The sequence below is a fragment of the Mauremys reevesii genome, linkage group 3, assembly GCF_016161935.1.
Source record: "Mauremys reevesii isolate NIE-2019 linkage group 3, ASM1616193v1, whole genome shotgun sequence".
Lineage (NCBI taxonomy): Eukaryota > Metazoa > Chordata > Testudines > Geoemydidae > Mauremys > Mauremys reevesii.
In genome coordinates, this window is record NC_052625.1 from 182,354,604 (window position 1) to 182,367,833 (window position 13,230).

At 42.2% G+C, this 13,230-nt stretch overlaps 1 long non-coding RNA gene across 1 annotated transcript in view; it reads left to right on the top strand.

Annotated features, from left to right (window-relative positions):
- The first annotated feature begins 351 nt into the window (after positions 1 to 351).
- Positions 352 to 13,230, top strand: part of LOC120401713 — a 47,738-nt gene continuing 34,859 nt past the window's right edge. The window contains exon 1 of the long non-coding RNA XR_005596675.1: positions 352 to 737. This is a non-coding gene — a long non-coding RNA (uncharacterized LOC120401713). The remainder of the gene's footprint in view (positions 738 to 13,230) is intronic.

Sequence of the window (13,230 nt, forward strand, 5' to 3'; positions counted from 1 at the left end):
CTTAATTCATTAAATCCCCGCATAAGGTAGGGAATTGTATCACAATTTCACAGAGAAAATGAGTCAGAGAAAAAATCTGAAGGCTCAATTTTCAAAAATGACCTATGATTTTGAAGCAGCAAAGAATCCTGTGGCACCTTATAGACTAACAGATGTTTTGCAGCATGAGCTTTCGTGGGTGAATACCCACTTCTTCGGATGCAAGCAGTGGAAATTTCCAGGGGCAGGTGTGTATATATAAGCAAGCAAGAAGCAGGCTAGAGATAACGAGGTTAGATCAATCAGGGAGGATGGGGCCCTGTTCCTCCCTGATTGATCTAACCTCGTGGAGCAGGGATCTAACCCCAGTGAAGCAGGGCAGTTTTGGGTCTGCATCAGACAGCTGCTTTATGATTTAAGGATTCCAGGCTGGGGCTCCCTGAGGGCACCACTGTGAGATGTGGTGCTGAAATCTCTGCAAGACAGGGAAGAAATCTGTGAGCCCTCAACAAGCTACAAAGTACTATTGACACCCCTGAAGGCAAAACCACAGACATAAAGGAAAGGGGCTGACCCTCCTCATAGGGAACCTGAAGATCTGTTGATGGAGTCCTGCAATGAGGGTTGAAGTACTCTGCATTATATTATTATAGCCCGTGTATGCCCTGGAAGGGGTGGACTCCTAATTTGACTGGAGTGCTAAAGCGCCAGATCATCTAATGAAAGAAATTAATCAGCTGTGCATCTTAACAAGGAGGGTAGGTAAAAGTCTTTGCTTGGAACTTAAACCTGCCAGTGGTGTAGGCCTAAACATTGCTTAGCTTTGGCTAGTGTATGTTTGTTTTTTGTGGTGCGTGTGTGAGGGAGAGGGGGAGGATTCCATATGGGGGTGAGGATGTAAATTATTCTGCTAAGTTTTTTTTTAATTAAAAAAAAGGCAGCTCATATTTGGAAGCCATCCCTGGGGAGATGGATCAGAGAGCAGGGGGAGCAATCAAATGAGCATGATAAATTGCTGTGCTGAAATCTATTATGGCGTTACATAACTTGTCACATAGCAGACCAAATTGCTGACTGCTAAATGTTGTAAATTCACCTTCAATGTGATTGACTTCTGTGGTTTACTGCAAAGCTGGAATTACTTCTATAAAGAGGGTGCTGCCAATAAACCAGTGAGCTTTCTCTTCTACTCTGAAAAGATGTGCCCCATTTCCTGTTATAGCTTTTGGGTAATATAGCACAATAGGCATTTTCTATCGTAAGCAGTTACATAATTAGAACTACTATTGTAAGGCAGATACAAACTGTTCTTTTTCATAGTGCTGCATAAACTTGTATAGAGCACACAGCATACTTTTTTGGCTGCAGTTTCTTGTGAAATCAGATTAGTAGGCAATTTTCTTTCATTTTAATATTCTCTACCGCACCCTACCACTGTAACAGGGATGTGAAGGCATTTATTTGAAAACAATTTTCCCAGTTAAGGGTGAAATCCTGGTCTCAATGAAGTCAATGAGAGTTTTGCCATTTATTTTAGTATGGTCAGGATTTTAACCCAGGAGCTTCTGTATCATCAAACCTTGGGCTCTTTGACCTTGATGAGTCTCCCATGGTCAGTAGGGGGGAAATGGATTTTTCTGTCCAGATTGGTTAGATAGAATCAAAGAAGTGCCAAAGCTGTAAGCTTATCAACTCACTGCCTACTCTGGGAGGCATTGTGCTCAGGTGCTATGGATGCCAATATAAATGTAGGTAATTAGGAGGTTTTGGGATGCCAGGACTGATCCAAGCAGCTTGCTCAGCGATTCTTCATTTCCTGACAAATTGGGATTTCTCTGACAAGGTTTTTCTCCTTGGTGCCCCCTCTGCATACTTTTGAAGGTGTTCAGCCCTTTCTACTTTGGTTGTTTAGTCTCCTTCAGGTAATGTGGAAGCTGTAACGTGTCTCCTGTCAGGTGAAATTTAGAAGCCCATTTCAACTGCCTGAGAACCCTAAGCCATAAGGATAGCTGCAGGAGTCGCTTTCATGTTCAGTGTGTGAAATTTCACACTTTTTATTTTGGCTGTTGTGGCATTTTCCAACTCTAAATAAATTATGCCAGGGATACAAACCCCTTTAAATTATTAATAACCTTCACTGTAAAACTTATGCTTCTTGGACTTTTGAGGCATGACTGTGTTCTTCAAATGGAGTGGGGAGACAAACAGCTAAGAAACTGTGCTCTCAGCGCCTCCTATTATGTTCCTGAGGTAATACAAAAGAAGTGAGTTTTTCAGAGTGACTGTTACAGGGTAGGGCAATACGTGAAGGGACAGTCTCTTTGTTCATTACGTACAGTATCTACCACAATGGAGACCTGGACTATGGGGAGGGCTCCTAGGTTTTATTGCAATACAAATAATAGTTGGAAGGGTCCATTTTCTTCAACACTGATTCTTTATCCAGTCTAAAGGTAGGGAGAAAGGAGTAATTGGAGGATTTAACTGCTTGCCCTCAAATAAGGATGTGTATACTGGTACCAGAGACCATAGTGAGACTGCCTTTTTTTTTTAACCACTTGTTTTTGGACAACAGTAGTATTAGGCAAAAGGAAGCTGCTATATCTTATTCTGACTTACAATTCTGTGGCTAAGGGAAACCCATGAATGTTTGTTTCCCAAGGTTGAGACTGGAACCGTTATTTCTACCTTTTCATTGTTTGGACTAGACTTAAAGAGGATGTGGCCCTAATACAGAAGGTCTTACCTATGGTCTACTTACATGATCCTAGTCTTCTGTCTTCTTGGACTCTTCACCATAGAATTGTCCAAGTTCTTGGTACATCACAAAAATATGAATGCTAAAAGACAGGCTGGATAATCTAATGGGCTTCTTTCTACTCTGCTTCTGTGTTGCACCTCTAACTCTGTGCCAATCCAGGGTCATTCTGTACAGCATATTATCTAGCATTTCTTCACATCTAGTTTTGGAAGACATAATCAGTGAAGTCTCCACCACTTGTCCCACTGTTAGGAAGTGTATTCTATTATCCATCTTAATTTTTTCTCTTTATTCTTCAGTCCTATCACTCTTAGCTATCCTCTCCTGTAGAACACTAAATTTATCTTGGGCTTTTTTACCTCTCAAATATCTAGATACTTTAGGGACTGTTTTAACTTTAAGTGACTTAGGTTTCTAAATGCCTAAAGTCATGCTTGATGAGAGATTTAGTCTCCTAAATCATTTAGGCACTTGAACATATTACATTTACTGACTTCATGGCAAGGTCACTGTTAATTAGAACTAAAGGAAGATGTCTTACAAAATCTGTGTTTTTTACCATCACCTTCCAGGACACAGCCACTTCAATCTCCAGTTCGTATATAGAATCATAGGGTTAGAAGGGACCGCAAGGGTCATCTAGTCTAACCCCCTGCCAAGATACAGGATTTGTTGTGTCTAAACTAACATAAAACTAACACTGGTCCAGATTTTGCCTCATATGCACTGGTTGGTATTGGGGCAGTGAGGAGTCACACTCTGTCAGGGGAGTGCTAGGAGACATTGTACCATGAGACATACTCCATCTCAGATTCCCCAGAACTCAGAAGACAGTGCATGTGTGGTTGCCTCTCCATGGCTGGCCAGTGGAGCTGGCTGGCGTGGTGATGGGGATGCAACCTATGGGATGGCCTGTACCCTTACAGAGGTGCCCAAGATAAGTCCCTGCAGCCTCCCAAATACAGGGACTGATTGTGCCTGACCCCTGCTTTGTGGGTAGTGGAAGAGGCATGCATAGATAAGGGAGACTCTTTCTACTCATTCCATTCAAGGGCCAAGCACAATCCAGCCCATGGTTAGAGGCAAGAACTGGCTGTTAATTAGGAATGTTTTGGGGCATGGAGAGAATGTCAGTTGGGTTGAGCATTACATGAATGGTCTTTCTCAACTTACTCTAACTTGTTTTATAATCTGTGTATCTAACAATTGTCCTATTTGTTTCTCTCAATTTTTGAAAAAAGCCATGTGCCTTTCTTAATAGCAATTCTGTGCATTTACACAGTAAAGAGGTATCAACCTCCATGATTGCATTTGCGTATCTTAAGCACAGTTGTTCACCCTTTCAAACTGAAGGTGGTTTCTCTACTCAGGTCCCTTCATTTATTGTAATCCTTTTGTGAGTTTTTTACATAATTAACAGCCAGGCTAGGGTTGAATAAGGTAAAAGGATACTTATCAATGCCTTTATTTTCTGTGTAGACCAGGGGTTGTTCAATCAGGGATTGTAGTAACAGTGCTCATGCTTTTTCCTAATCCTGGCGGCTGTGTGCGGAGTACATCAATAGTTGAACAGAAACACTGTTTTGTTTTGCTTTTTTAATATAAAAAAGCTTTGTGGAATAGCCATTCCTATTCATTAAGTGTATCTAACTTGTAAAGACACAGACAAGATTCTTGCCCTGAAAATCTCAGGGCTTGTCTCTGTTCAGATAAAATCTGCAGTTCAGATTTTGGGGTGTGATTTGCAGCATTCACCAAAGTGCAGTGCTTTAACTTTCCTGTGTGGATACTGCAAGTGTGAGCTGAAAGGTTCCTACTTCACATTAATATAGCCCTGTTTGAAGAGGACTACATTACTGTGAAGTACAAACCTTTTAGTTTGTATCCACATTGTCCAAGCTGGGGGAGTTACAGCGCAGCACATTGGTATGTGCTGTTGTTCACACCCCTGTAGTCTGAACTGTGGGGCCATATAGATATGTTCCTCTGAGAGTGGAAAATAGACAGATATTGTACAAAAACAAGCAATGAACATACCAAGAGAAAAAATGAGATCAGAGTAAGTTTCTTAGGCAGAAAGTTGAGCTTGAATATTCTTACTTGCAGATAGATCTAAAATTGTCTTGGTGTTTATATTGTTTTTAATTATGTGATTACATCTGACTTTGTCTTCACTCTGTAGTAACCATGTTGACTTTCTATCACAGCAGTATCTAAGACTGTCACAATTATTTACTCTGAGCATAGAAATAAGCTATTGTTGACTTTGATTGTCATCACAGTCTTGCAGACTGCACTCCTCTACATGTGCAAAGAATTAAAAAAGCTGTTAAATTTATCACAAGAATAATCTTTCTAGCATCATATCATATGGCTGCACTTGGAAATCACCAATCCTCTGTCATCCTCCCTGCTCGGGCTACCCCTCAGAAAGACTCAGGCTGGGATCCTGCAAATGCTTAAGCACACACTTAACTCTAAGTGCAAAATTAGTCTCAGTAGGATTACTCAAGGGATTAAGTTAAGCATGTGTGTTTGCAAAATCAGGGTCTTAGTTAAAAGAATAGCTATGTCCAGCATGATGAGGCTCAAGTGTGATTGTGGAGGGCAAAGGAGTGGTGAATAGTAATGGCAGTCTCACTGCAGTTACTATCATTAGATTTTGCCTTGACATCTCAGTTCTATTTCTCTCCTTATTTCCCTCCTGCACCCCAATAATCTCTTCTCATCTCTTTGTACTGAGAAGACCAACTTCTTAAAAACTGAGTGATGCAGAGCCTTTTGGCACTACCATCAACTCTTTACTTAATGGCAGCAGATTAATGTCAGTGCTTAAATCTTTTGGGAACTGGGAGCCAGTTTTAGGACCTAGTTGGATAGATCACATCCTCTCCAGCACCTATAACAAAAGAACTGCAGGACCTATCTACTAACAGTTTTCAATTAGCTGAAACATGATCTCTACTAGATTTCTGTCTTCCAGCCAGTCTGAAAGCAGTATGTAAATCAATGGTAGAAGCTAACCCCATCTTTCTGCAGACCAACAAATAGATCCAAGGGTCCTCTTTTGAACCCATGGACAAACTACAAACAATTTACTAAACATCAGACTCTTCCCAGAGACAGATTCCCCTGTCCTGTTGGGAGTAAGGCATTAACGTGACACCAGCACCAGTGTAGATAAGTGGATACAATATATTCTAGAGTACAGTGCCTGAAATTCTCAAACCATGGCTCAGAAGAGAGTTCTAGAATTCCATTCACTTGCCAGAGGACCCTTGGATCTATTTGTTGTAAAGAGTTGATGGTAGTGCCAAAAGGCTCTGCATCACTCAGTTTTTTTAGTTGGTTGGTTCTCAAAAGAGAGAGAGAGAGAGAGATTATTGGGAGGGGGAGAGGGAGAGAAACAGAACTGAGATGTCAAGGCAAAATCTAATGATAGTAACTGCAGATAGGCAAGTGGCTTAATTAAATTTGGATACTTAGCCAGTGCTTAATTTGTGCCAGGACTTGCTCTAGGCTTGGCAGTTCATAGCCCTGGCACCTCTGGGCTTTCCGCCTCACTTATGAAAGTAAAAAAATTGCTTAAGCCCCAGCACCTCTTTCATTACAAATTAAACACTGTACTTAACTAAATTTTAGGTGAGCCTTTTTTTACCTAGAAACAGGGATCTAACTCTAATTTGTTTACTTGCACAAATCATTTACTAGGTACTTTGAATTTAACTTACGTGTTGTGGTTAATTAACCAACTTTGTAACCATATGTAAACAATGGAAAATTTCAACTGATTTGATAAAACATTGTATTGACATGACACACACAAAAATATTAATACTATTTCCTTATGAATTCAATGAGCAACTCACTGACTCTGAAAGTGGATGTTATTACAGCATAGATGGAATTATGAGCAGAAATCTCTTCAAGTATTTGTTTTGTTTTTTTATTGGGGATTGTCATATGCCAATTGTATACCCAGAGAGTACCATTTCATATCTAGGAAATATTGAAATTAACATGACTAAAAGGCATTTTGGGGCTTTAACTGCAGAAAGATGAATCCATATTTTTGCTGGAAAACAGGAATTATAATGTGATCAGAGAGGTAATTTTAAAAAGCTAGAACTGATTAAGGCATGAAGAATCAGGCTCATCATTATATCTGGATAGTAATCTGTATCTGGCATTTTTGCTTTTCCCATTCAAAATCTGAATCTTCAAAGAAGGCTTTTTAAATACAGTATCTCAAACAACACTCTAAACATTGACTTCTAATAGCATCCATTTCCTTTACTTGTACAACATTGAGGCTGTGGCCTCATTGAAGCACCTGTATGCTGGTGCAGTGGGAACAGAGGGGTGTTTCAGAACTCTGTCAATGAACATTTGGGGGATCCCAACAGCTTGCAGAATTCCAGCCCTTAGGTTGACAGCTGTCTGGTCCTCTGAGCTGCTGGTGAAACAGAAATCTGCAGCCAGTATCCCAAGTGGAATCAGCATCTCCATTTCCTACATCTGTATAGGGCACCATTTTCTCCTCATAAGCCCAGCCAAGTCAAGCAATATGTCACCAATCTCCACTTTAAGTGCTACCCTATTCTCTCTCTTTAACTGAGACGCAATCTCATTTTAAAGTGGCAAACTGATAGCTCAATGTACGTTTCACAGACTCTGTAATTTGACGGGTAACAAATGCTTCCCTTCAGATCTCCTATTAGAGCTATAAAATGTGGCAGACCAAATATTAATCTAATGGATGGCTTCCCTAGTAAATAAAACTGGAGTAGCACTGGCCTGTATCCAAAATAGTTCAGTTATTGGGATCCAGCCCTCCCATCTCTTGGTCCTGAGGCAATCAGCCATTGCATCCACAGAGCTCTTTTAGCGCTTCTATTTACAACCTTTTCCCTTCTTGCTTTCTGATTGGCTCAGCTATAAGAGGGTGACCTTCCAGGTGGGTTGCCCACAGTGAAAACTTCCTCTAAAATATCAGAACAGCTAATGAGCATGTCAAGTAACTGAAACACTCTGTTCTGAGAGACAAGATGAGGTAATATCTTTTACTGGACCGACTTCTGTTGTGAAAAACACAAGCTTTTGAGCTATACAGAGGTCTTTTTCAGATCTGGGAAATTTACTCAGTGTCACAGATAAATACAAAGTGGAACACGTTCTTTAGCATAAATAGTTAGCATTCACATCTCTGCAGTCATAGGACAAAAAAGAGGAGCTAGTGGGTTACAGATTGTTGTAATAACACACAAATCCAGTGGTGTCTTTAAGACCATGATTTTTTTAGTGTCTACCAAAGTTATGAATTTAAGCTCACCTTTTGAAGGTGCTGCTCAGGTTACCTCTGATGATGAGGACTGAGAGATCAGATATGGAGTGATCATTTTGTGAAAAGTTGTCACCCACAGGTTATATGGTGCTTTTGTCTAATCACTTTTCTGTGTGAGTTCATTCAAGAGTGTAGTGATTGCCTTGTTTCACCCACACAGTTGTTGTTGGGGTATTTAGTGCTCTGGACGAGATACTCCACATATTGTGATAGGCATGTGTATTATCTATACATCTTGAAAGATGTGTTGTATGGGGTTTTGATCATTGTAACACTGGAGATATGTCTGCAGGTTTTGCATCTCTTGTCATAGCTCCAGATTGTGTGCTACTTTGTGTAGGTATCTCCTGGTCTTTGGGGAGCTTGCTTCTGATGATGAGGTTGTTTGAAGGCCAGAAGAGGGGGATTCAGGAAAGATTTCTTTCAGAATATGGTCCCCATTGAGACACCCTGTTCTGGAAATTTTTGGGTCTTTCTAGGTGAGTTCTCCTACCCTGCTCTGCGCACATGAGCGGAGACAGAGTATCCAACTAAGATCTGTTTCCTCCCTACTGCTTCACTCCCCATCCCCTGTGAAAACAGTCATATGCTGCAGTGTAAAGTATTTTAGTTACACTGGCTTGGGCATAATGTTCACGAACAAAGCTCACAGCAGAATGGCTTCTGGATTTGGAGATGTGAACTTCATTCCCGCTTGATCAGCTAAAGGTAACAGATGACATGAGTCCTAACTACAGCTGGTAAGGTATCTTTTGATGAAACAGGTCGGGATTTTTTTTTTTTTTTTTTTTAGAAAATACAGATTTGTTGAAAGAGAACTTTTAGCAGCAACATATCTCTTTGGATTTAAACTTTTGTTGGGAAGGTTTCTCAGGTCCAAGGTGGAATTTTTGGTTAAAATCAGAGGGTACATCTACACTGCAATTAAACACCTGTGGCTGGCCTGTGTCAGCTGACTCAGGTTCGCAGGGCTCAGGCTAAAGGGCTGTTTAATTGTGATGTACATGTTTGGGCTGGAGCCAGGGCTCTGGGACCCTGTGAAATGTTACTCTGAAGAGTAACTGACCAATATTCTACTGCTGTGAATGTGCAACCCTTCTCTATTTCAACCATGCTGAAATGGATAAGCCAAGAATTTGGTTTGGGAACCAGAAGTATACTAGAAATTGCCTTCCTTGCAACAAGAGGGGAAAAGCAGATTCTCTCTGAAACAGGGCCTCCTGGGTCAAGGCTGTGCCCAAAGATGCATTCTAGCCCCAGGTATATACTAATAATTTAGAGCCAGACTCTTAACCTTTATTCACCTCGGCTATTATCTTGCTCCACAAAGATTCTCATTGGAATTAATCGAAGGGTAAAATAGTGCTCAATGTGAATATGGCTGATGCAATCAGGCTCTTAGCATAGTTCTCGCAGTGGAATCCATGTTTATTTAGGTTAATATCTTATAAGAACTCCCTTAAAATGCATCTTTTCCCAACGGAGGATGATGACTCCTTTGGAGCTATTGAAAGTGTTGACTCAATAACTAATAATTCCTTAGGTTCCATAATAGCATTCCATCTTGTAAATGGCTACTTAGGGACTCTGTTAGACAAATTATTGCCATGTTGCACGGTAGGAGCTCCAGAGAAGCCATTATGATCTCTTGTGTCCATGTAGATGAAATTACTTCTAAAAACGAGAGGAAGAAAATGTTTACAGTTTATCAGAGGCATTACATTAATGTCTTTCCTGCAACTGTGAAGAATCCTAACTTGATAAATGGCACTGGAAAAATCTGTCATAAGTCTTTTAAATGTATCCATTTCAGAGTTTTTGATCCATTTTGATTCACAGACATGGGTGGGGGGGAGCATCAGCAATTATGGTCTTGATTATATTGAGATGGAGATTTTAATACAGTGCAAGCTCCTAATAAACCTTCCATATCACTGGAGCTCACCTAGACCAGGGGCCGGCATCCCTTTGGCCTGAGGGCCACATCAGGTTTCTGAAATTGTATGGAGGGCCAGTTAGGGGAGGCTTAGCCTCCCCAAACAGCCAGGTGTGGCCCAGCCCCTGCTCCCATCTGACCCGCCCTGCTCCTCCCTCCCTGATGGCCCCCCTGAGACTCCTGTCCCATCCAACCACCCCTTCTCTCTGACTACCCCCGGAACCCCTGCCTCTGACTGACCCCCGCTGCCCCATCCAACCACCCCCTCCTTTCTGATTGCCCCCTGGACTCCTGCCGCCATTCAACCTCCCTGTTCCCCGTCCTCTGACCGCCCCGACCTGTATCCACACCCCCGCCCCCTGACCACCACCCCAAACTCCCTTTGCTCTATCCAACCCTTCCCGCCCCCTTACTGCGCTGCCTGGAGCACTGGTGGCTGGCGGCACTACAGCCATGCCGCCCAGAGCACCAGGACAGGGAGCCACGCCGCCCAGCTGGAGTCAGCCACGCCACCGCGCAGCACAGAGCACCAGGTCAGGCCGCGGCTCTGCAGCTGTGCTGCCCAGCAAGAGCTTGCAGCCCAGCCACCCGGAGCATTGCACTAGTGGCACAGTGAGCTGAGCTTGCGGGGGAGGAGAAACAGCAGGCGAGGCGCCGGGGCAGGAGCTCAGGGGCCAGGCAGGAGGGCCACCTCTGATCTAGACTATTAGTGTTTTCCTTCGCATACACTATATCTGTGCAAAACAAACAACTTTTTATCTATTGAAAATAGCTTTTCTTTATCACAAAACTTAAAATTAGAATGAAAACTTGCTTTTTTATGACTCATTAAAAATGTGATGTTCTCACAATCCACATCATCAATGTTAAGATAATCTTCTCACTGCTGTACCATGTCACAAGGCTATTTCTAATATAAACCTGCTTTGCTTTAGATTCCCATATTAACAATGTGTGTTCTTTATCCTGGTATTATTGGACTGGTTAGTGTATATGTATACTGCTACATTCTATTGGATGGAATTGGAACAACCCAAATTTTTGTCACAGACCTGGTATACACAAAAAAATTAGATAAACCTAACTACAGTGTTCAGGGTGCAAAATTTTTCACAACCCTGAGTGACGTAGCTAGGCTGACCTAATTCCCAGTGTAGATGCAGTGACGCTGAAGGAAGAATTCTTCTGTTGATCTAGCTACTGCCTTGAGGTGGATTAACCTCATCGATGGAAAACCCTCTTTCTGTGCCACAGGAAATGTCTATGCTGTGGCGCTACAGCCATAGACATATCTGTGGGTAAAGTCAATACATGTATAGGTTCTGTAATATTAAATGATTTTCCTTCTGAATAATGAAACACTAGGCAATATTAAATAAATAAGTAAGAGCTGGAGGATGTGGTTTCTAATTAAAGCTGGATAGGATCCTCACAAAAGGAAGAAAGGAGAGTAGCAAAATACAGACCCTGGACTTCAGAAAAGCAGACTTTGACTCCCTTAGGGAACTGATGGGCAGAATCCCCTGGGAGGCTAATATGAAGGTGAAAGGAGAGCTGGCTGAATTTTAAAGAAGTGTTATTGAGGATGCAGGAACAAACTATCCCAATGTGCAGAAAGAATAGCAAATATGGCAGGCGACCAGCTTGGCTTAACAGTGAAATCTTCGGTGAACTTAAACACAAAAAGGAAGCTTATAAGAAGTGGAAACTTGGACAGATGACTACGGAGGAGTATAAAAATATTGCTCGAGCATGCAGGAATGTTATCAGGAAGGCCAAAACACAACTAGAGTTGCAGCTAGCAAGGGATGTAAAGGGTAACAAGAAGGATTTCTACAGGTATGTTAGCAACAAGAAAAAGGTCAGGGACCCTTAATGAATGGGGGAGACAACCTAGTGACAGATGATGTGGAAAAAGCTGAAGTACTCAATGCTTTTTTTTGCCTCCATCCTCACAGACAAGGTCAGCTCCCACACTGCTGTCCTGGGCAACACAGTATGGGGAGGAGGTGAACAGCCCTCAGTGGTGAAAGAACAGGTTAAGGACTATTTAGAAAAGCTGGACATGCTGAAGTTCATGGGTCTGGATCTAATGCATCTGAGGGTGCTGAGAGAGTTGGCTGATGTGCTGGCAAAGCCATTGGCCATTATCTTTGAAAACTCATGGCAATCGGGGGAGGTCCAAAACAATTGGAAAAAGGCAAAAATAGTGCCCATCTTTAAAAAAGGGAAGAAGGCGAATCCAGGGAACTACAGACCGGTTAGCCTCACCTCAATTCCCTGGAAAAGTCATGGAGCAGGTCCTCAAGGAAACCATTTTGAAGCACTTGGAGGAAAGGAAGGTGATCAGGAACAGTCAACATATATTCACCAAGGGCACGTCATGCCTGACCAACCTGATTGCCTTCTATGATGAGATACTTGGCTCTGTGGATATGGGAAAAGCAGTGGATATGATATACCTTGACTTTACCAAAGATTTTGATATGGTCCCCACAGTATTCTTGCCAGCAAGTTAAAAAAGTATGGATTGGATGAATGGACTATAAGATAGATAGAAAGCTGGCTAGATTGTCGGGATCAATGAGTAGTGATCAATGGCTCAGTGTCTAGTTGGCAGCTGGTATCTAGCAGAGTGCCCCAGGGGTCAGTCCTGGGGCCAGTTTTGTTCAACATCTTTATTAATGATCTGGATGATGGGATGGATTGCACCCTCAGCAAGTTTGCAGATAACACTAAGATGGGGGGAGAGATAGATATGCTGGAGGGTAGGGAGTGACCTAGACAAATTGGAGGATTGGGCCAAAAGCAATCTGATGAGGTTCAACAAGGACAAGTGCAGAGTCCTGCACTTAGGACGGAAGAATCCCTTGCACTGCTACAGGCTGGGGACTGACTGGCCTAAGTGGCAGTTCTGCAGAAAAGGACCTGAGGATTACAGTGGATGAGAGGCTGGATATGAGTCAACAATGTGCGCTTGTTTCCAAGAAGGTTAACGGCATATTGGGCTGCATTAGTAGTAGCATTGCCAGCAGATCAAGGGAAGTGATTATTCCCCTCTATTCAGCACTGGTGAGGCCACACCTGGAGGATTGTGGCCAGTTTCTCCCAGTACAGAAAGGATGTGGACAAATTGGAGAGAGTCCAGCGGAAGGCAGCAAAAAAGGATTTGTAAGAGATATCTAATTCAGGGTGGAGCAGAATTAATCA